This window comes from Podarcis pityusensis (genome assembly GCF_964106645.2).
Source record: "Podarcis pityusensis genome assembly, chromosome: 11".
Taxonomy (NCBI): Eukaryota; Metazoa; Chordata; class Lepidosauria; order Squamata; family Lacertidae; genus Podarcis; species Podarcis pityusensis.
The window spans coordinates 16,592,287-16,614,323 of NC_138036.1; the positions used below are offsets into that span (position 1 = coordinate 16,592,287).

General features: G+C 46.4%; 1 protein-coding gene and 1 long non-coding RNA gene across 5 annotated transcripts in view; one reads left to right on the top strand and one right to left on the bottom strand.

Moving 5' to 3' along the window:
* Positions 1-13,865, bottom strand: part of LOC308458808 — a 38,281-nt gene extending 24,416 nt beyond the window's left edge. Inside the window, exon 1 of the long non-coding RNA XR_013977687.1 lies at positions 13,753-13,865. This is a non-coding gene — a long non-coding RNA (uncharacterized lncRNA). The remainder of the gene's footprint in view (positions 1-13,752) is intronic.
* Positions 13,823-22,037, top strand: part of RAI14 (retinoic acid induced 14) — a 94,050-nt gene continuing 85,835 nt past the window's right edge. Inside the window, exon 1 of one of the 4 annotated variants that reach the window (XM_080973443.1) lies at positions 13,823-13,961. The gene's annotated coding sequence lies outside the window, so the exon portion shown is untranslated. Of the gene's footprint in view, positions 14,059-14,929; positions 15,028-22,037 lie in introns of those variants that run through there. The other 3 variants (XM_080973442.1, XM_080973445.1, XM_080973444.1) reach the window with 3 other exon arrangements.

Genomic DNA, 22,037 nt, shown 5'->3' on the forward strand with positions numbered 1-22,037 from the left:
TTCGAAGAGCTCGTAAACCTTGTAGCCAAAACATTCTCTGGTTTTGTTTCGCTTTCCCAGGCTTACACGCAGAGTCCAGCCCCTTTGCCAGTAACTTTCCAGGACCGTTACCTAGCAACAATGCATTTCAATAAGACATCTTATCTACCACAAAAATTTGTGGAATGCAGGCTTCAGCCTTCAAGCTGCAGGCCTCTTCTCCCGGAGCTCTTGTTTTCTTTGAAACGCAGCTCCGTGAACCAGGGAATTAATCTTCCTGCGTTCACACTTTTAGCCCGAAATGCAGCATACCTTGAACTTTGTTGCTCTGGAAAACACCTCTTCTTTCCATCAGCTGTCTGTGGAGCCTCTGGCTTCTTTCAGACGCTTCTCTTCCTCCTTGGAGCAGAGGAGGACAATCCACCAGCCTCTCATGCAGAGGTCGATGGATCGAAACCATCCTCTGCTACCACTGTTGGAATTCTGCCTGGGTCAGAGGAATGTGCCACAGCGTAGGCACCGGCAGATATTCCTGTCGACCTCCCCGCGTCTCCACTCTGCTGATAAGCAGGCGAGGTCCGGCGATTCTTCTCAGATGTATGAGAGGAACACACCGTTCTTCCTCTCTCCCCTTTGGTGTCCCCAGGGAGGGGAAAGAAGCAGACAGAAAACTATTTACATCATTTATTTCTGCCTCTTACATCAGTACAGAGAATCATGTCTGCACTCAACAACAGCAAGAAGAAACTCCTCCCAAGTACATCCAGTACGGGTCATATGACACACACACACTGAGCTAACATCCGGTGCTCAGTACAGAATGGACTGCCCCTTTGTTCCCATGGCAACAGTCACAAACATCCTGTCTGGCTTTCCAGCCACAAGCAGCTGGCTGAGCTGCTAGAGCCTTTGCTTGCTGCAGCATTGGTGCTTTATGGTAACATGCACAACCTGCTTCTGTGCTAGTTTTTATAGCTTCCATAATATCTGCGCTATTTAGGTATTCCTTTGCAAATAAACAGACTATTGTGACAACACCCAAGCCAGGGCTTTCTCTTTTCCAGTGGAAACAGACTCCATAAAAACTAGCCATCTGAGTCACCCCACCCGACTTCATCTTAACTACTATCAGGACCAAACTAGATGCGATGTTTTGGAGTAAATGCAATTAGTGTGCTTTTTATTTTTTTTTGTTATCTAAATAAACTGTGGTACATGACATGTCTGTGGATTTGTGGTTTGAAGACGGGAGATGGCATGCCCATCGCATGAACCGTTCGTATTGATTTTTAATTGTATTTTATTGCTTACTTTATTTCTCAGGAACACTGAAAAGACAAGGTGCTTTCTGTGCGCAAGTTCTGTTAAGCGCAATGGAACTTCGAGGTCAGCTTAAGTCACTCTGAAATAAGATATCAGAGCACTCCAAATCATTTGCCCATGTACGTACACAGAAAATAGGCAACACATGATTATCTGCATTGAATCAGTCGTAATGCACCCCTAATTATAATCTGAGAAGGGGGAGTGAATGTGACTCTCATGAAGGGAGCCTGCACCTCTGAATTTGCCCCTACACCACTGCTCTGCACACAGGAGAAAAGCCTTTCCTGTCCTTTTGGCGTAACTGGTTGCAATTACATGCCTCTTTGCAAAATGACTTATGCAGAGCCTCATGGATGGAGAAGGATTACATAAGGTTTATATCTGTCCTCAGATATAAGTGCAGATGTCCCCCAGGTCCTATTTTAAATGCAAAGGCTCCATCTTGGATAGCATCCCACTTTCTAGCCCTTTGATATTTTCCTGTAATGCTTCGGGACATGCGATATACATAATCCTCCCAGAAAATGGAAAAAGAATGAGGCTCGGAGTTCCATTTGCCCACCTCTTTATACCTCTCTCTAGCCTATAATGAAAGCAAGCTGTGTGGTCTTCAGTGGAAATGAGAACAACTTTTTCCTCTTAGCAACATTTTGGATAAGCTGCTTCTGTTGTTGATGGTATCTTTGGGGGTGGGGTATGTTTATTCTTTTAAATGGAAGATGTTGGTATGAGAAACATCAGAATAATTTAAAGACCATAGGCCTTTCAACATTGATTTGGGAGAGGGACAGATAATTTCAGTCAATTAAACAAACATAAATACAGATGGTAACATTGGCACCAGAAGTAATGGCTCCTCCCCAGTTCCTTCCCCAGCAGCCCAAGGCTCCAACGTCTTGTTTCTTGTTGCTCCACTCTTTTCATTTCTCAGCATGTTCTAGGAGACCAGAAGGGAGGGAAGCAGCAGATGGGGCTCCCTAGATTCTTCAGCAGCCTGCCTCATTTCTGTCTCCTGCTCCCCTCCTCTCCTGCCTTTGAGTCTGGACTGCTCTCTGCCGCAGCTTCTTCCTGCTCACTAAACCCTGTTCCCTCTTCAGCTTCTGACACCTCCTCCTCCAGGTCTGCTCCCTCTTCTCCCCCTGACTACTCACGGTCGTCCCACCACCATTCCCCTGGTACTGAGCCTTAGTCCGTTGGAGGTTCCCCAGCTGGTGCCCTCCAACCACTTCTCTGCCTCCAGCCAGTCCATGACACTTGACCACATACAGTGAAACCTTGGTTTCCGAACTTAATCCGTTCCGGGAGTCCATTTGACTCCCAAAACGGTTCAAAAACCAAGGCACAGCTTCAGGAAGCTCCTGCAGCCACTCAGAAGCCTCAGAAGTCATGCTGGATGTTCGACTTCCAAAAAACATTTGCAAACCGAAGCAATTATTTATGGGTTTGCGGTGTTCAGGAGCGGATTTGTTCAGCATCTAAGCTGTTTGGGAACCAAGGTTCCATTGTATGTGCCAAGATCCAGCACATGGCCATTGCACAACACAAGGATTGCACCAAGGGGTAGTGGGTGCCCCTCCAAAATACTTCCTGCTCATCTAGCACTATGCTAAGGTCCTATGTAGCATGGATGAAATTTTTGCACCCCATATAATGCTCTTTACCACCCTACTAGGCACCCAAAACTAGATCATCTGGAGTGACTTTGATGCACCATCTGTCAGCCCCAATGGGAATATGCAGTCCCATCTGTATCCAGAAGCTCAGACAGGTTCATAGCTCAGTGGCAGCACAAATGCTTTGTAGACAAATGGTCAATCTCCACTAGCATCTTCATGTAGGACTGGGAAAGACCCTAGGGGCTGGCAAAATTGGCCCTGCGCAGGGGCACAACAAGCACCTATCAGATTATGGAGTGTACGGCGCATATATGTGTGACTTCACACCACTCCTGTTGCAGCAAGATCAAACATGGGAGAAGCTGCCCGTCCTTCTCGCCCTGTGGTAAAGTGAAATTTTCAGCAGAGTGGAGTGGGATGGGTGGGTTGCTGATACAGCTCCTTGCTGAGGGCACAAGGGACTCTAGGTCTGAAATCCTGGAGAGCTGCTGTCAGTCAGTGTTGTCAGTAATGAACTGGATGGACCAATGGTTTTACTTGGTGGAAGACAGCTTCCTAAGTAACCCTCATATTCATCTATGTTATGTGATACTGTGCAACACAATTCTACTGTGCTAGAATTGTTGTGAGATCACCTACCAATGTGACTTTTTCCTCCCAAGCAGAACCTGGAATTTTGTATGTAACTCCTTAAGCTATCTTGAGGGGGTTTGCTCTGATGCTTAATTCTTATGATAGGTCTAGTGGAGATTTAGGTTTAATGTGTTTCTTGGAGAGAGCACGATATTCTCCTTTTATTTCCCTACGGCTCTGTATGCTTTGAAGATAATTTAAGAATGAAACATGCTTTGGAATGAGCATTAGGATGAGAGCGGAGAAGGGTATTGGATTACCGACCCCATCTCCCTGCGAGGGCTAAATGTAGTCCTCAGAGAAAAGATACATCAGATCGTAAACTGATGCTATTTGGATGTTAGCCAAAGGTTAAGAATCCCCCACACCCTGCCCAGCCTTTCTGGCATGACTATTAAAAGAAAATAATTGTCAATCGTACAGCAATGCAAATACATCCACTCTTGGAATCTAAGGCAGTGGGGAAAGGAAGATTAGGCTGGTATTCAATGCAATTTTACTCAGAGTAGACCCATTGAAATGAATGTACAGGACTAAATTGGGGTTATTAATTCCCCGCCTCATGGGTGGTCATGTGAAGTGGTCACTTTGTATAGATTTGCAAACACACTCACACAAATGTTGGTCTGCGGCAGTGTGCAAAAGAATCTGGGTCTGTATATAGCCGCTATTTCATGCAATTGGTGTGCCATGAACTGAGAGGCACTGTGTGCTCAGATTTATAGGAGCCACTGAGCATCTGGTATATTGCATATGTGTGTGCTCATGTATGTGTGCGCCAGAAATGTCTTTTAAATTAGACCATGTGGAGAAGGCTATACCAGGGCAAATCTTGATGCCCATCATACTATTTTGCATTTCTTCTTCCTCAAATAATTGGAAGGCCCAGGGTTACTAGACAGAATGTTTCTATTATTATTATTGTTATTATTAAGTTTGTATGGACTTACCAACCAACCTTATGCATATTTACTCTTGCCCACCCTATTCATACTTAGTAGAAGTAAGAATTACTAATTTCAGTTTAATTCCCAAGTAAACATGCATAGGGTGCATCCATAGGATATTTTTGTAATATCTTTTAGAGGCGTAGCCATGCTAGTCTGCTGCAGCTAAAACAAGGAGGAGACTCAAACAGTTTACCACAGTATATGCAATTTTTGTAAACCTTACTTAGCTGGAGAACTTGCCTGCAAAATTCAGAGTGGTGTGAATTTCAAAGGGCGGTTGTGCTGAAGTGTGCATACTATTCTGGAAACAGCAGGCTTGGTAGCTTTGCCTTTAAATGTGAACTGACTTGAAATTCTCCCCCATCCCTGGTCTGAAGGCATTGAGAATGTGGGCAGCTGCTTCCCCTCCCATCCAGTGGCTCTCCTGGTACTTTTGCCTGCCCTGTCACGGGGGAAAGGTAATGTCTGTCTTTCTCCAACAGGTGAAGGAGGAGCTTGGGTGAAAGGACCAATGGGATAACAAGATGTCAGGGACAGAGGCTGCCCAGCTCCTTGGTGTATTAGAGTTAAAGAGACAAAGCATTACCTCTGGACCAAGTCCTGGCAGCCCTATGTTAGTTAGTTAGTTAGTTAGTTAGTTAGTTTCTGTACTGCCCTTTCTCCTGCCAACCTAGCAGTTCGAAAGCACGTCAAATTGCAAGTAGATAAATGGGTACCGCTCTGGCAGGAAGGTAAACACTGTTTCCGTGCGCTGCTCTGGTTCGCCAGAAGCGGCTTAGTCATGCTGGCCACATGACCTGGCCAATAAAGCGAGATGAGCGCCGCAATCCCAGAGTCGGTCACGACTGGACCTAATGGTCAGGGGTCCCTTTACATTATACTGCCCTTTACCTGAGGATCACAGGGCGGTTTATAATATTAAAGCACAAAAATACATAATGTAGTTCTGAACCGTCCAGGGATCTTCAGATGAAAGACAGTACAGTGGTGCCTCGCAAGACGAAATTAATTCGTTCCGCAAGTCTCTTCGTCTTGCGAGTTTTTCGTCTTGCGATGCACGGTTTCCCATAGGAATGCATTGAAAATCAATCAATGCGTTCCTAGGGAAACCGCCTTCAGACCAGGTCCGGGGACAGTCTGTCCCCGGACCTCTTCTGAAGGCTGGGGGGGGGGGACAAGGGCTTTTCTTCCCACCCCCAGCATTTTAAAAAACCCCAGGACAGCGGAGGACTTCTCCGCTGTCCGGGCGATCTTAAAATGCTGGCGGGCGGCATTTTAAAATCGCCCCGGACAGCGGAGGACTTCTCCGCTGTCCGGGGCGATTTAAAAGCCCCTGGGAAGGCAGGCAGGGGGGACAAAGACTTTCGCCCCCCGCCCGCCTTCAGAAGGTGTTCCCGCCCCCCACCCTGCTTCGGAGCAGCGTTCCGAAGCGGGGCGGCTGGGGCAGGTGTTCCCGCCCCCCCCGCCCCGCTTCGGAACAGCGTTTTAAAATGCTGGGGGTCGGGAGCGAACGCTCCCGACCCCCAGCATTTTAAAATCTCCCCGGGACAGGGGGAGATTTTAAAATGCTGGGGGTCGGCAGCGAACGCTTCGCTCCCAACCCCCAGCATTTTAAAATCTCCCCGGGACAGCAGAGACTTCTCTGCTGTCCCGGGGAGATTTTTAAATGCTGGGGGTCGGCAGTGAACGCTTCGCTCCCGCCCGCCAGCATTTTAAGATCGCCCGGGGCAGGCGGGGGGGAAGGCAGGCGGGGGGGAGCAAAGACTTTTGCCCCCCGCCGGCCTTCAGAAGAGGTCCTCTTCTGAAGGCCGGCTGTGGGCGAAAGTCTTTGCTCCCGACCGCCAGCATTTCCCTATGGGCTTTCGTCTTGCGATGCAAGCCCATAGGGAAATTCGTCTTGCGAAGCGCCTCCAAAACAGAAAACCCTTTCGTCTTGCGGGTTTTCCGTCTTGCGAGGCACCACTGTATACACATTTAATAAATAATAATAGCAAAAACAATAAACCCGGCCCCACAGCTTAAAAGGCCATAGATTGTTTAATTAGCCGAACACCTGGGAGAAGATGAATGTGCAGGCCGTAGGTAGGCACTCAGAGAGCCAACACTCTCTGTGGCAAGGTTCTCCGGATCCAGTTGATCTCAGCCAGGAGCTCCCTGTGGAATTTAAAAATTGCAGCATCTTATCCCCACACGGATGCTGTTCCCTCCACCAAGGGTAATAATTTGCAGCCAGAAATGGCATGCCAGTTTCTAAGGGAGCCCGGTTGCTATGGAGAAGAGGGAGGATTCCCTGCGACTGGCAGAGATTCATGCAAGTCCTTTCCTGGGAAACTGCGTTCATCTTTAAAGCCTCACACAAAGGGTCGTTTGGTATCTTGGCTTCACTAGGAGGGTCTCGCTGAGTAGATTTGTGTTGTGTGAAGATGGTTGTCCTTTGATAAATATGGGAACGGCGAGCTAGTGGGTGGGAGTGATTGTTCTTGTTTTCAGTCCCGTTTTCCCTCCTCTAAAGCAATCTCCAACTTCCACTGATTCCACACTCAGCCCAGCAGACTCCTTTAGAAAACTGAAGGATAGCTCAGTCAATAGAGCATGATACTCTTAATCTCAGGGTCATCCGTTCAAACCCCACGTTGAGCGGAAAATTTTAGAAGAGCCTTGGGGTCCCTTCCAATTCTACAATTCTATGTCTATGTCTAAGAGCATTCCCGTTCATTACAAAATGCTTTCAGTGCCTCCGGACATTGGATAGGCTAGCACTTTCAGTTCCAGCAAAGTGTGCACAGATTTTTTAAAGCACATCCATCTATTACCTTGAAGGTTAGAGGTTCTTCTTGCCTTGAAACCACAGAATAAAAAAAAACGTAGAATTTGAAGGGATACCCAAGGGTAATCTAGTCCAACCACCTGCAATGCAGGAAACTCAACCAAAACATCCATGGTAGATGGCCATCCAACCTCTGCTTAAAAACCTCCAAGGAAGGAGAACCCACAACCTCCCGAGGGAGACCTGTCCCACTGTTGAACAGCTCTTACTGTCAGAAAGTCCCCCCTGATGTTTAGTAGGTATCTCCTTTCTTGTAACTTGAATCCATCGGTTGGTGTGGAAAAGCTAATCATGTGGCATACTACCCTCTCATCACATTGAAATCCAAAAGATGTTCTCCTGAGCTTAAGCGATTAGGACAAAGCTGTAAAAGTGCTTGAAAGGAAGTAGCAGAATGAGAAGAGGTCTCGGGTCAGATGCCATAAAATGTAATCCAGCTATGAAAGCGTTGCTTCTTGCAAATGTATAACCAGCTACAGAGGTAAGGAGGCATGACCAGGTATTTGTTAGGGCCTCAGTGCAAGCAAAGCCCTCCCTGACCCAGCGGAATTGGTGGCTCTCATTTTATATGAAGCATCCACAAGTCTGGTGCCAGATGCAGGCATCATCATGCCAAGGCCCACACCTCTGCAGGAGGCCCCCGTTGACCCCTAGAGACTCGAGGCCTTGTTGCTCCATCCCACCCCTCAGCTGTACTGTCACTGCTTAATTCACCTGCCATCTCTGGGTATCATGGTCTGGTTTATGGGCGGTCGAAGTCCCAAGTGAGGACGTCGGGACTGGGGGCAAGATGGCAGGGTGGGAGCAGGAACGAGAGTCCAGAAGTCAGGGGTCCGAGGGTCAGGAAGCAGGGAGTCACAAAGTCAAGGGTCCAAGGATCAAGAAGCCAAATGCAGCAAGGCAGGAAACGAGTTGCTGCGGCAAAGAGCCGAAGGGAAATGCTGACCTTATATCCCTTGCCACCGGGTGCAGTGAGTTACCAAGTGGTCTCACCTGTGCAGCCGTGCCTTTCCTCTCCAGAACAAACTTAGGAAGGCCCCAGTCCTGCAAAGCCCTATTGGTCACAGGGCCTGGCTCCTGCACACACTCCTGACACTGGGCATGCAGTTGGTAGGAGGAACAAGGGTGAGGCAATAGGGCAGCATTCTTCACAGGCCTTGCCCTCTTCCTCTGGACAGCTGTGTGAGTTGAGCCCACAAAGGGAAGGCAAGTGAATGGGCACTGCCAGTGGGGACCACCGTGATGAAAAGAAGAAGTGGGTGCCACTGAGAGCATCTTACTTAAAACCTGGAGGCAGAACTAGACAACCATAAAGGCAATGTGGAAGAACCCTTGGTTTTCATCTGTCTCCAAAAGGATCCACCGAGAATCCCCTCCCATGCTCTCAAATCCTGTGATTTTCAAAAAATAAAATAAACTTATCCCCCTCCCCTTAACAATTCCTTTTTACTTTTTGTAGATGTTTTGCCAACTAGGACTGACCTGGTTCTTATTCTGATTGCAGAACTAGGCTTATTTGTTATTCCTTTATTCCTTTCTTTGTTGTTTCTAACTCCCGGTTTTCCTTTTTTGGCCAGATAGCAAGAAACAAATCGCAGCTCGTTCTAGAAAATGTTTGCAAAAGAGGGCAGGATCTTGCACAACTTCTCTGCTTCGTTGTTTAATCCTAAACTCTCTTGCTGGACTGGTCGTTCAGGAATTATTATTTTAAACCAAAGATGAATGGCTTGTCTTGCTAATCCTTACCCATTGTTCTTCTTCAAGAAACCTGCAAGAGAAAGTTTACTTACAGGCCTGATGGCTTACCCTCACCCCCACCTTGGTTCCATTGTTGCTGTGCACTTATCGCAAATGATTTTTGTGTTGTTCCTGGCATTAACATCATTACTCACATGATACAGGCATGAGTGCTTCCCTCAAGTGCTCTGCAACAAAGGAGTTTCAGAGCGTTTCTCAATTTTGTATGGGCTATTACAAATCTCATACTTCTTAGGACCTGGTGGAGTTACACAGTATTACTCAGAGCCTACAGCCAAAGAATTGTGCAGATGTGAAACTTAGTCCTACCGCCACCCACTGCTTCTCGACCTTTTCTCCTTCCTCTGGATTGTATGTCACAGTTTTGCAGTGACAGCAGGAACCACAAAAGGCAAAATCCCTGTCAGAATCTCAAATCTAGATGGAGCAGCTCTCTGACCACTACCTCCTGAGCTTCCTCCATTGCCTGCTCATTTCCTTCCTCTCATAAAAAGCAGCTCCTTTTGATGGGCCTTCTGCAAAGCTTTGCCCCAGGAGCTGTTTTCTCCTTGACTTCTCACTTATTCAGCTATGTGCCTTCCCTATACTTTATCTCCTCAGGTTCCTGCTTTATTTGAACCTCCTACTTTGTCCCACTTCCTTCAGACTCCATTTTGTTTTCAAACCAGTCTCCTCAGGAGGAAACCCCTCATCCTCCCACTGAACTTAAGCACTGAGAACTTCCTTGAGAGTCATGGGCATAGCCAGACTGGGGCAGGGGGGCAGCTGCCCCCCCCGATCAAGTAAAATAATAGACATACTTAACTAACTGACCAATCACATCGGTTTTCTGCTCCCCCAACAAAATTCCTGCCCCCCCAACAAAAGTCCTGCCTACGCCCATGTTGAGAGTCCACTCTCTCCTTTCGTGCCAGAGTTTTCTCTGCTCTGCACCTCAGCTTCCTTTTCCACCAATCTTTCCTTCCCATTTCTTTATTTTTGACCCATTTCTTTCCATTACCTAACCTGCACCCTTGGCTTCAGGCACTTTGCCTCTGGGCAGCTCACTGTCCCTTAGCTAAATTGTGGAATGCCTTTACAGCCACTGGTCTACCCTGTAAATAATATTTGTGATTTTAATCCAATCCAAACTGGCAACTTTTCCTTACTTCACAGAAATCAGACTACAAACTGTAAACTGAGCAACTGAACGTTCTGAACCATTCCAACAACACAATATATAGATTTAGGACTACAGTGGTACCTCGGGTTACAGATGCTTCAGGTTACAGACTCTGCTAACCCAGAAATAGTAATAGTAATAGTAGTAGTAGTAGTAATAATAATAATAATAATAGTAATAATAATAATAGTATTTATATCCTGCCCTCCCCAGCCGAAGCCGGGCTCAGGGCAGCTAACAACAATAAAACAGTACAAAAGTACAGCACAAACAACACTCTAAAATCATTCATTATAAAATTAATTCAAATCAAGCCACTGGCAACCATTGGGCCAGAGCTCCGCGAAGATTGCTGAGGGAGGGAGTCAGGCTGTGCCCTGGCCAAAGGCCTGGTGGAACAGCTCTGTCTTGCAGGCCCTGCGGAAAGATGTCAAGTCCCGCAGGGCCCTAGTCTCTTGTGACAGAGTGTTCCACCAGATCGGAGCCACAGCCGAAAAAGCCCTGGCTCTAGTTGAGGCCAGCCTAACTTCTCTGTGGCCTGGGACCTTCAAGATGTTTTTATTTGAAGACCGTAAGTTTCTCTGTGGGGCATACCAGGAGAGGCGGTCCCGTAGTACCTCGGGTTAAGAACTTTGCTTCAGGATGAGAACAGAAATTGTGCTCCAGCGGTGCGGCAGCAGCGGGAGGCCCCATTAGCTAAAGTGGTGCTTCAGGTTAAGAACAGTTTCAGGTTAAGAATGGACCTCAAGAACGAATTAAGTTCTTAACCCGAGGTACCACTGTATATGGGAAAAAGAGAAATTAGCATAATCCTTCAGTATCAACCAGAGGTTTCCCTTTTGTATTTTGAGTAGCATTTTGTTTGCTACATGGTTGCAGTCAGGACTGTGTGAGCTAAAAATACCCCTAGGATTCTGCACCAAGGTGACTTAAATTCTGCAACCGGTGCAAATTATGCAAATTAAGTGTTTTGATACATTTGACTATTTTGCATAATTTGCAGCATGGTTACTCAAGAAGTATGTTCCATTAATTTCAGCGGAGATTCTTCCTAAAGAGGTATGCATAGGATTGCAACTCATGTCTGCTTTGGGGACGGGGAAAGAGGTTCATGGTGCTGAACTCCAACCCCTGAAAAAATGCTGCTGGGGCGTCTCTGGCTTCAAACATCTCACAAGGAATTTCACAAGCTGTTTCCCGTCTTTGCTGCCCAAACTGGGAGAAATACATTGTTTTTGTGTGTTCATTGTTATTTTAAAAAGCCAAGTTCTGTCACTGGATTCTGCACCCAATAACCAAATTGTGTGCATTTCTGTTCTCGTGCAAAATTGCAGCCTACACCACAGAGCCTGCTTGAAGTGAAAACACTGCATCCTAATGAACAGGGGAAACGAAGGCTTTGGAGATCCATAATTGAATCTCCTGTGTCTTTGCATTTCTTTTAACAGCAGGCTGGGGGGACATGTTTCTAGGAGAAATATGGTCTATATAGAACCTCAGTGCTCAGAGAGAGTATGCCAGAGGGTAACAGTTTCTAGGAAGAGAGAATTGTTGGCTTTTGTGTTTAGTTTCTGGCTTCTTGCGGGCTTGAGCAAAAGGTTGCTGTGTAATATACAGAGTGATTGTGTAAGTAAGTGCACTTCCCCTGATACTGGAGTGTGGTCACTGTAGTACAGTGATTGTGGTTACTCTGATCACCACATGGGTGTCTGGAGGAAGTTCTCACTGATTAGACCATCGAATGCTTTTCTCGGCAAGCACACTATACAAATGGCAGATTGGGAAGATATCTAGGCACGTCCCGTGGGAGACACTTGAGGGCTTGCGGAATAAGCAGTCGATGAGTCCAAGGTTTCCATAACGAAATGTTAAAAATAAAGGATTTGTCAGAGCTGTGAGGAGCTCTAAAGTGAGGAGGATCATGCAGTAAGGAATATCATAGTACATCTGTCAGTTGCTTTTCTGTGGAACATAACTAGGTATTTGCAGTTCCTGCAGAAGAGACTTGTAGGAAGTTATAGCCAGCAGTAGGTCTTTGTAGTGCACACAGTTGATGGGGGCCTAATGCAGGAATTGACGGGCAGGGCGGGGCGAAACTCTGTAAGACAACTGCTGTTGGGAGGTGGGTTGCCTTTTCATGGGATATGATGTGGGGCAGTGGATTTCGTTGTCTGTATATATTTATAAATAAATGCAACTATTCCAGAATGCCAGTTAGATCCCAGGGACCGCCTTCCAAACGAAACCCAAACTAGGTAAGCGCTGTGTCCCTCGATTTTCTCACCGCTTGGGAGAAGAGAATGTTGGAACCTGACCATCTGGGATGTAACGAAGGTTCCCTTGCCTGGAAGCCTCTAAGCAGCCAGTGCGGTTGAGAGAAGATCACAGTTAAATCCTCTTTCAACCTGGTTTACAAAAAGGAAAAATATTCCGCTTAGGTGGAAGCAAGTTGCACTTTGATGTTCCACATCTCACAAAAGTGTGAATATTGCTGCTGCCTTATAGTCCAATTCTGTGCTCTGGAATCCATAATGATGAAGGGTAGTTGTGTGGGGGTGTTTCGCAGGGCTCTAATTAGAAGTCACATTGATTCCATTGGAATTGCATATAAATGTGTGTAGGATTGCAGCCCTGTACCCACACCATATATTTACAGAACATGACTTCCTCCCAGAGAATCCTGGCAACTGAAGTTTGTCAAGGGCACTGGGAATTGTAGCTCTGTGAGGGTGAACTACAGCTCCCAGGAATCTTTGGGGGGAAGCTATGTGATTTAAGTGTACTGCGAGGGTGTGACTTAAGTGTGCACAGGATCACCACCTTACAAGTACAAAGCAAACAAACCTCAAACCTCTTGTCATCTATGCAACATACCTTGTCTGTTATTCCAAATAAAACAAAACACATCACCTCAATGGCATCGCAAGCTTCTCTGAGCCTGATCCTAAGCATGTGTACTCAGAAGTAAGCCCTGTTGATTTAAATGGGAATTACTACCAAATAAGGGGCTTATATTGCCAAGTGATCCTAAGAATGTTTGCTTGGAAGCGAGTCCCAGTAAGTGGAGACTCCTGCCAGGTAATTGTGCATGGGATTATCCCTGTGCAACCAAACTCCTGTCCCTGTTTACTCAGGCGGATCTTACTCCCAAGCAACTATAATCTTATAGCTTCCCGCGGATTTAATATTTATTTACTCATATTTATTTTCAACACATATTTTCCTTTCCTTTTTTCTTTTTTTTTTGTTTACTCTGGAGTAAATAGTTCTTCTGGAGGGCACTGCAACGGAAGGTGAAAAACCCTAAGCTGCGGCGATATAACACCCATAGAGCCCCCAATCCTGCTCGGTGAGTCTACTCGGAGGTAAAGCCCCGCGAGCCTCCGCCTCCAGGGGCGCTAGAGAGCAACCACGCGAGGCCGGGAGCCGCGCAAGCTGAACGCGCGGTTATTGGCTGAGGGGGGGAGAGGCGGGGAGAAGAACCCTTCCCACGTGACCCACCTCCAGAATGTTGGGTTCTTGCCCCAGAGCCGGCGCCGCGAGTCGATCCCTCGAGGCTGGGCAGCAGCAGCAGCAACATAAGCGGCGGCGGCGGCGGCGCCTTCATTTGCAGCGTTCACGTGGGCGCGTGGTGATGTAATCCCTCCTCCTCCGCCCGCCCCGTCGTGGCGCTTGCAACGCCGCGGAGCCGCTCTCCGTTGTTTCTCGAGGTGGGGGCAAAAAGGCAACTTTTGTTTCTTGGGCCGGTTCTGCTCTCCGAGCCGGTGCGCGCGCCCGCCAGCCGGGCAGAGGGGGAGCCTCCATGGGGTGAGTGCAGCGTGCGCGCCCGGCTCGAACTTTTCTCCTGCTCCTCCCCTCACATCTCCGCTCCTTTGGGAAGCCGCCCTTCCCAGGCGAACCCCTCTTTCTCCCGCCGCTTCGAGGTTGCCTCGGTCTCCCCCCTCTCGCCTCCCCTCCTTGCGCCTTTTCTCCTTTTGTTGCGCGGAGCCCGGTCGCGGCAGCTCGGCTGGGGGGCACCAAGGAGGAGGGAGACGGGGGCGCTATGAATGGGAGCATTGTCTCGCCCTCCCTTCAGGAAAGGTTTGGGGTGGAAAGCGAGCGGGGGGGCGGGAAGCGTGTTTCGGGGTGCGTTTCAACACGGAGGGGGTTCCCCTTGGGTCTGCTTCAAGGGAATAAGAGAGAGTAACAGAGAGGATAAGCGGTACCTCTGGAGAAGGGTCCGGGAATGGGAAATACCGCGCGGGGAGCTCCCCTCAGCTCGTTTCCTTGCAGTTTGGGGTCCCTGAAGTTTAAACGGGCTTGTGGAGAAGCCGATTACACGCCCACGAAGTGATTGCTGGAAGGGCGGGGGTTGCTTTATAGGTGCTCCATCTCTCTCTCTTTTTCTCTCCTTATGCTTCAAATCAGCTTTTGGTTTCTGTTGTATGGTAGATGGGAGGCCCTTTTTTTTTCCTTTGAGAAAAGGGGGGGGGGAGTTCCTCCGGGGGGGAAAAGATGGGAAATGACACCTTCTGTCCCAAGAAGGAAAAGAGAGCTTTTCTTTCTTTCTTTCTTTTTCTTTTTTTCTTCCTTCCTTTCTTTCTTTTTCTGTCTTTCCCCCACAAGCAGACAACACAAAGCTGTCCCCTCCAGTTAGTTTTCCTTCCAAAGACCGCCTCAGCGCAACCTTTAGGGGGAAGACCTCTTCGCTCCTCTCCCCCTCCATCCCATAAGTGCTCATTGCTGTGGTCTAGACCCACCAGGGCTTTGGAAAGTTGACAGCTCCGCAGCTTACATGTGAGTCATAATCACTGGGTAAGCTGAAAAGGCTAAAGAAATCAAAATCTTTGGGTTTCCCTCCTGCTGCCAAGGTATCCTCAAAGCAGGATTTTATTTAATTTTTTTTGAGAGTGGAAGAAAATATCCCATTGGAGGGATATGCTCAGGGTAAGCTGGTGGATTTTTCACACCTCCTAAGGGGATTTATCTTTTTCAAGGTACTTATGCTTAAATTTCTAATGTGGTGAGCTTGTTTGTGGTGGTTTTTTTTAAAAAGGGAGATTTTACCTATGTGTACCAGTTCCACACTGATGAGTTGTGAGCATAATTTACTGGATAATAAAAAGATTCAACATATGAAATGACGGGAACCATTAACATCGATGAAAATCTACCCTTGTACTCTAGCTCACAACGTGCTGTGGGCTGTGCCAGTAAGGTGTGAGAATCTATTTCTAGCTTTACTTGCCTGGTGGGAAATGTTAAAAAATGCCATTCTTGGATAAAGAAGTACAAAAGTAGTTTTTTTTTCTTTCAGGGTTGTATTTATAAACTGGCAACACCTGCAACTTTTGATTGCAGGGTGGCTTTTCCCTAGTTAGTGGTAGCTAACCTGCAATCTTTCAGATGTTGAGAATCATAGAATTGTAGAGTTGGAAGGGGCCAAGAGGGTCATCTAGTCCAGTCCCCCTGCACTGCCCAAGGTGGGGCTCAAACCCATCAACCTGAGATTAAGATTCTTGTGCTCTACCGACTGATCTATTGGACACCAACTCTACCGTCCTTGGCCTTTGGTCAAGCTGGTTAGGGCTGATGAGAGTTGGAATCCACCAACATATGGAGGGCCACAGGTTCCCCTTTCCTGCAACAGGTTACATGTGAAGTTGTTGGACTACTGGTCTTATTAGCCAAGTACTGGTAGCGGCTCTCAAAGATTTCAGAGGAGACATTCCCAACTTTACCTAGAGATGCCAAGGATTCAACCTGTGACCTTTTGCATGCAAAACAGATGCTCTGCCTCTGAGTTATGGCCCTTCCTGTGCATTAAAGGTAAAGGGACCCCTGACCATTAGGTCCATTCGTAGCGACTCTGGGGTTGTGGCGCTCATCTCGCTTTACAGGCCAAGGGAGCCGGCATACAGCTTCTGGGTCATGTGGCCAGCATGACTAAGCCGCTTCTGGCGAACCAGAACAGCGCACAGAAACACCGTTTACCTTCCCGCCGCAGCAGTACCTATTTATCTACTTGCACTTTGACGTGGGCAGGAGCAGGTGGGCAGGAGCAGGGACCGAGCAACAGGAGCTCAACCCGTCCTGGGGATTCGAACCGCCAACCTTCTGATTGGCAAGTCCTACGCTCTGTGGTTTAACCCACAGTGCCACCCGTGTCCCTCCTGTGCATTAGAATGGATTTATTTCAAAGGCGGCATCACTTGATCAAGATTTGAGTGTCACCAGTGAAAGTTTGGGGGGATTTGTTGCAGGTTGTAACCCAAATTAACCATTGCATTGTGGGCTGTTATGATTGGAGAGGTAGGAGTCTCATTTTACACATTGTGTTAAGTAACGTGGATTTGCACCCAGTAGGGTGAGGCCAATTGCACTCAGACATTATAACACAGATATTTTCAGAAACCTTTTTATCACTTTCCCGCACTGTATTTTTCCAAGTGTACACCTAAGCATGTAATGTAAAAAGGCCCATTAAGTAATTCCATGTGGAACTTTTCCTGTAGATGTTGAATCCAAAGGTTACTGTGGTATATGAGAACTTCATTATCTGAGTCTAGCTGTACAATTTGTATTGTTTGTTAAATAAAAACTTAGGTTATGCTTACATATGAAGGCAGCAAACACTACCTTCTTCCATTACTTTAAAATGAGCGTGCTTAGGTAGCTATATTCCCTATAAGTATGGCAGCACCATGTAAATGCCTCCATCAGAAGGTGCAAGAGAAAGCACTTGCTGCCTTCTGGCTGTTAGAAGCCATTGAAAGTGCATATAAGATTTTGCACAGACAGCCAGATTCTTGATGATCGGTGGAATACAAAGGAACAAGGACGCTTGATTGGATAGCTTTCAACCATCCTTTCACCTTGCACTTTGGTGCTGAGCCAGATATTGTACTTCATGGTTGGCAAATGTAGCACTTTAAAATGACAGTGAGGCTAAAAGGGAGTAGTACATTTGCAAGAATATTGTGAATGGAGCAAGTCTTCTAATAGCTATCATTGATCTTGGAATAACCATATGCCAGACAAAATAGGTCCTTGTAACTTCTGATGTGTGTGTAAAGTTTCTTTCTGGTAGGGAGAAACTGTTGCACTTCATCCACATTTCCTCTCCCCTTCCATATTGGTGCTCAGGCCACTGCTTATTATTGAAATACTTTTCTAAATGGATACATTTTAAAAAGCAAACTTCAATGGAGTACTAGTACAAACTGTTGCTAATTGCAGTGTACTGATCTACTGACGTACATGCTATTAAGATACACAACTTTGAACAGGGGTGGGGACATCTTTTCACTTTGAGGGCTCACCACTGTCACTCAGGACAGTGGACCAGGCATACACCTCTCTCTTTGCTCCATCCAAACAAACAAGAGGTGTTAGCAGATTCAAGAATGTTTTTTAACTCTGCAAAAACACCTGGAGTTCCCAGTGGGGCCAGTGAGTGTGGTGACCTGGGGAGAGGGCTGCATATGACCTCTGGACCTGAACTTCCCCAGCCCTCTTTTAGAATAATGTAAAAAGACGGATAGTAAAGATGCAGCCTGCTAAGTAGTGACTCCTCCGTTCTGGGACTGCTCCCAAACAATCACTGACAAAGCTATCAGTTGCTAGGAAAGAGACGCAGGGGTTTCATGCACTAGAGAGAGTTAAAATAGCAGGATCCCCTGCCTTGGAAATGTTAATTTGGTTCTGGTACATCATCCTTCAGGCATACTCATGATTCAATAGTCAAGGTGAAACCTGTGGTTCATTATGATAGCTAATTGGCTCCATGAAAGCTGTGTGAGGCGGGGGCTGTGGCATTTGAATGATACAGATAATTTGATTTGCTCAGCTTGAGCCTATACATTGGGGGCCTGTGGGCTAGATGTGGCCCCTTGAGTCCTGCTTCAGTTAGGTTTGCAGAAATGCCTCCTATTTATTGCTAATTTTCAGCCTTTCTTCCCCTTTGGCAAGCTGGGTTGCAATACTCAGTGATGGATCTTAAGTGCCTGTGTCCAAGCTGTGTACTTGGGTGAGAATTGTGGTCTTCAAGAAGGATGGAGAGAGGCATGAACTCCCAACTCCCATCAGACCTGGCTGGCATAGCTGATGGCCAGGAAGGATGGAGTTCATCCAGCAACATCTGCAGGACCACAGGTTCCATATCTCTGGACTGAAGGATACTTAAAAAGAAAAAAAAAGTAGTCTTGCTTTCTACTACCCCAGAAGACAGAACTAACTCTAATGAGCTTAGCAGGCAGGAGAGCCGATTTCAGAGGTTTCCAGGGAGTCTGGACAGTTATTATTTATAATAATTTCATTTCTATACAACTTTATACTTTAAAAAACTCAAAGTAGTTTGCAACCCATTAAAACATCAAATAAAACAAATTCAAGCTTCAAAGAAAAATATTTCAGAACCTTCTTGAAGTGACATATTGTTCCCCCATATTTATCTACCTAGAGCTGCCCCATAGCAGAAGTGCTCTAGGGAGCTGGTGTGGTGGTTAGAGTGTTGGACTAGGACCTGGGAGATCAGGGTTTGAATCCCCACTCAGTCATGAAGCTCACTGGGTGACCTTGGGCCAGTCACAGCCTCTTAACCTACCTCACAGGGTTGTTGTGGGGATTAAGTGAGGAGGGGGGTGGACCAAAGGGTGGGATATAAACGCAATTCTGCTTACCTGTTCAAGATAGGTGGGGGGCCCAGCCAGATGGCAAAGTCAACCACCAGCCTGGCATCTAGAGATCTCCATGTGGTCACAATTGGACCCACGCCAGTGGCAAAACACTCCTGGCGCCTGGGGGATTTTGAACATTGTCTGAAATAACAAACCCAAATAAAGTAGATAATCATTTAATAGTACAAAGTGGATAGCAAATGGCTGAGAAAAAGCAGCAAGGTCTACCTTCCTCCCTTAGGTATTGTGCATTCTTAAGATGAAAATGAGCAATGGCTGACTATAAAGTATACTTTATAGGTTTTGGTCGAATGTTTCTTCTTTAGTTTGACTGGAGGGTGGCTGTGTGATGGATTGGACAAGGCTGGATATTCAGGTTGTCAGTAGAGTAATCTCAAGCAGCGCAAGAGTGAGCCTGTGGCTAATTGATGGAGCAGCCCAGACTGTCAGCAGAACTTACATCTGAAGATAAAAACTGGGTTAGTGGCTCAGAAAAAGAGTTAACGTTTTATGAAGCTAAAGGAGAAGCTGTGCTGGAGGGGAAGGCAGATCTCTGGAAGAATTCTTACTCTGACCTTTTGCAAGGGGGGATAGTTGGCTTTTCCTTGTGTTAACTGAGTGAGTTGACTCTCTCTTTGGAAAAAAGTCCCCCCCCCCCCATCGGTGACACAGAAAATTGATGCAGGTGGTGTGCCACCCTCTCCACTAAGTTCAGGAAGCAAATAAGCACTCATTGTTGAATGCATTGTCTAGATTTGGAATTTCAAATGTATTATCATAGTACTTCCAAAAGGTGGTTTTCATAAACCAGCCAGCATGATAAACCTGCTTGTGAAGGGAACTAGAAGAGGACCAAGATCCTACCAGCCCCTTGAGATGGGCCTTGCAGTGCCTGCAAAGGGCTTGCATCATGTGTCTGGCAGCCCCATTTCAAAATGGATGTGTGGATCTTCCCTGAAGGAACTAACATTGTCACCTCTGGACCTGCTGTCTGGAGCTGATGGGAATTGTAATCCAGCAGTTCCTGTAGGAATATATGAAAGCTGCCTTATACCAGATCAAACCACAGTGTTACCTAGCTTAGCATTGTCTGAATTGTGAATGTCAGTGACTCTCCAGTAGATCTGGAGGGCTACTGTTTCCCCACCTATGGGAGCCAGTTGTGAAGATCCTTTGTTTTATGCTAGTTTAAATTAATAGGAAATGTGAGCAAATTCATCTCTGTAGCTAGAATTCAGTATGAGCCCTGTTATACACAGTGTACATACAGTGTCCCATCAATCCAAGGATTTCTGCTTGTGCAGTAAAACTCCCCCCACCCATGTCCCTTAAATCTGTTCTGGGCCCCCAACCCTCTGGAGCAGATTTGGTGAGGGCATGGGGTGCCTGAGGGGTGAGGAGAGGGGAGGGAATGTTATGTTGCGCAAGCGGTGTGCTAACTGAATGTATTAGTTGTCTCCCATCCATTGTACAAAGGAGTGTGCCCAAGCCACCTGAAACTGTCACCACAGAACACTTCTAAAATGATTACAGTTGATCCCATCAACTGTTTGGCAGGGAAGAGGCACCCCTTCTCCTTCTCTGCAGTGATGATGTGCTTGTGTCACTACCTGCCACACGAGAGGGTACAGTTGTACATGCAGTATTCATTCCCACCCAGTTGGAGATACATATGGAAATTTGTGAAAGTGCTTTCCTAAACAGAATAGGAGCAACTGCTGTGTGCTGTAACCTCTGTGGACACACTACATTTGTTCCTGGGCATTTGGTTAGGTGTATCTTTTAAACATTGCTCCACTTCACCCCATCCTATACCCAGTATCTACCTGGCTTAATGAGGCTTCACTATAGTTCATTTTAGGGTTGCTTCTTTGCGAAGGCTTCTGTTAACAACCATCTTAGGACATTGATCTGCTAAGGCAGAGCTTTCCTAACTGTGTGTCATGACACGTTAGTGTTGGCTGCAGTGTGTAGGTGTGTCGCGTGAATGTTCGGCACACTCCTTCCAGGATTGGAAAGCAGTTAGTTTAACCTCTGGTTTGCTAGTAAAACTGAATTACTGTGTTGTGAAATGATGTAGAACTAAATTACTGTGTCACGAAATGATGCATGTCTAAAATGTGTGTCACCAACATGAAAAGTTTGGAAAGCTCTGCGCTAAGGGTTGCTTCAAACTCTTGTACATTTCTTGTCTACTGGACTTTTCTTTGAAGAAAAAACATGACAGTCATGTGCTTGTTACCGTAGTTTTGCATACAAATCTGTTCCACTGCAGAATGGAGTTTATGCTTTTTCCTAGAGGGAAGTGTATTCCATGCTTTTTTCTTTTTTTTTAAAAGCGCATTGTGTTTTAGTTGCCTTTGGTAGGAGAAGTTAGTGCGGTTTTGGTGCATTTTTAAAAACTGAAGCAAACAACAAAACTGTTGTTTTGATTTTGATGTGAGAGGGTCAGTGGATTTCTGTACATAATACTGCATTTACTCCTTTCCTCTGAAGTTGCATGTGTTTTATTAAATTGACCAAAGTGTAATGATGTTGGTGTTGACCTTCTTTTCAGCCTGCAGAAGTACCTCTTGATTAATTGCTGTAGCTATTCCTGTGTTTTGTAGTTCTTTGAACATTCAGGATTATTTCATTTTCTTTGGCAAATGTGGATTTGCCCTGGTCCTGCAAGGCTTAATACACTGATCTGATCTCTCTCTCTTAATACTGGCAGAATTGAATTCTTTAGGAGCATATCTCACTAATGCATACACAGAGAGCTGTCCATTATTGTCTGTCTTCTGGCGCTGGAAGATCATGGGAATAATGAAGCACTCATTCTAACCTTGAATGTTTTTGTTGTCTCTGCATTAGGAGGATAACAGGAAAATGTCCAGGTCATATCTGTATTCTTGAGCTTGGGAATCCAACCCTCTTCTATTTGACTAGCAAAATCTGCAGTTTATGACTAGCAGCTCACATGCAGTGTAAGGGCTTTTTGTGGGGCTACTTTCCACCCTTAGGAATGAATGGAAACCATTCATTTATATGGGAGGCATGAAATTGATGCCCTTGGGGAAGACCACAGGAGGAAGGGCTAATCCTGTTCCTAGTGATCTTGAGCTATGAAAAGCAAGGTAGCTCTTG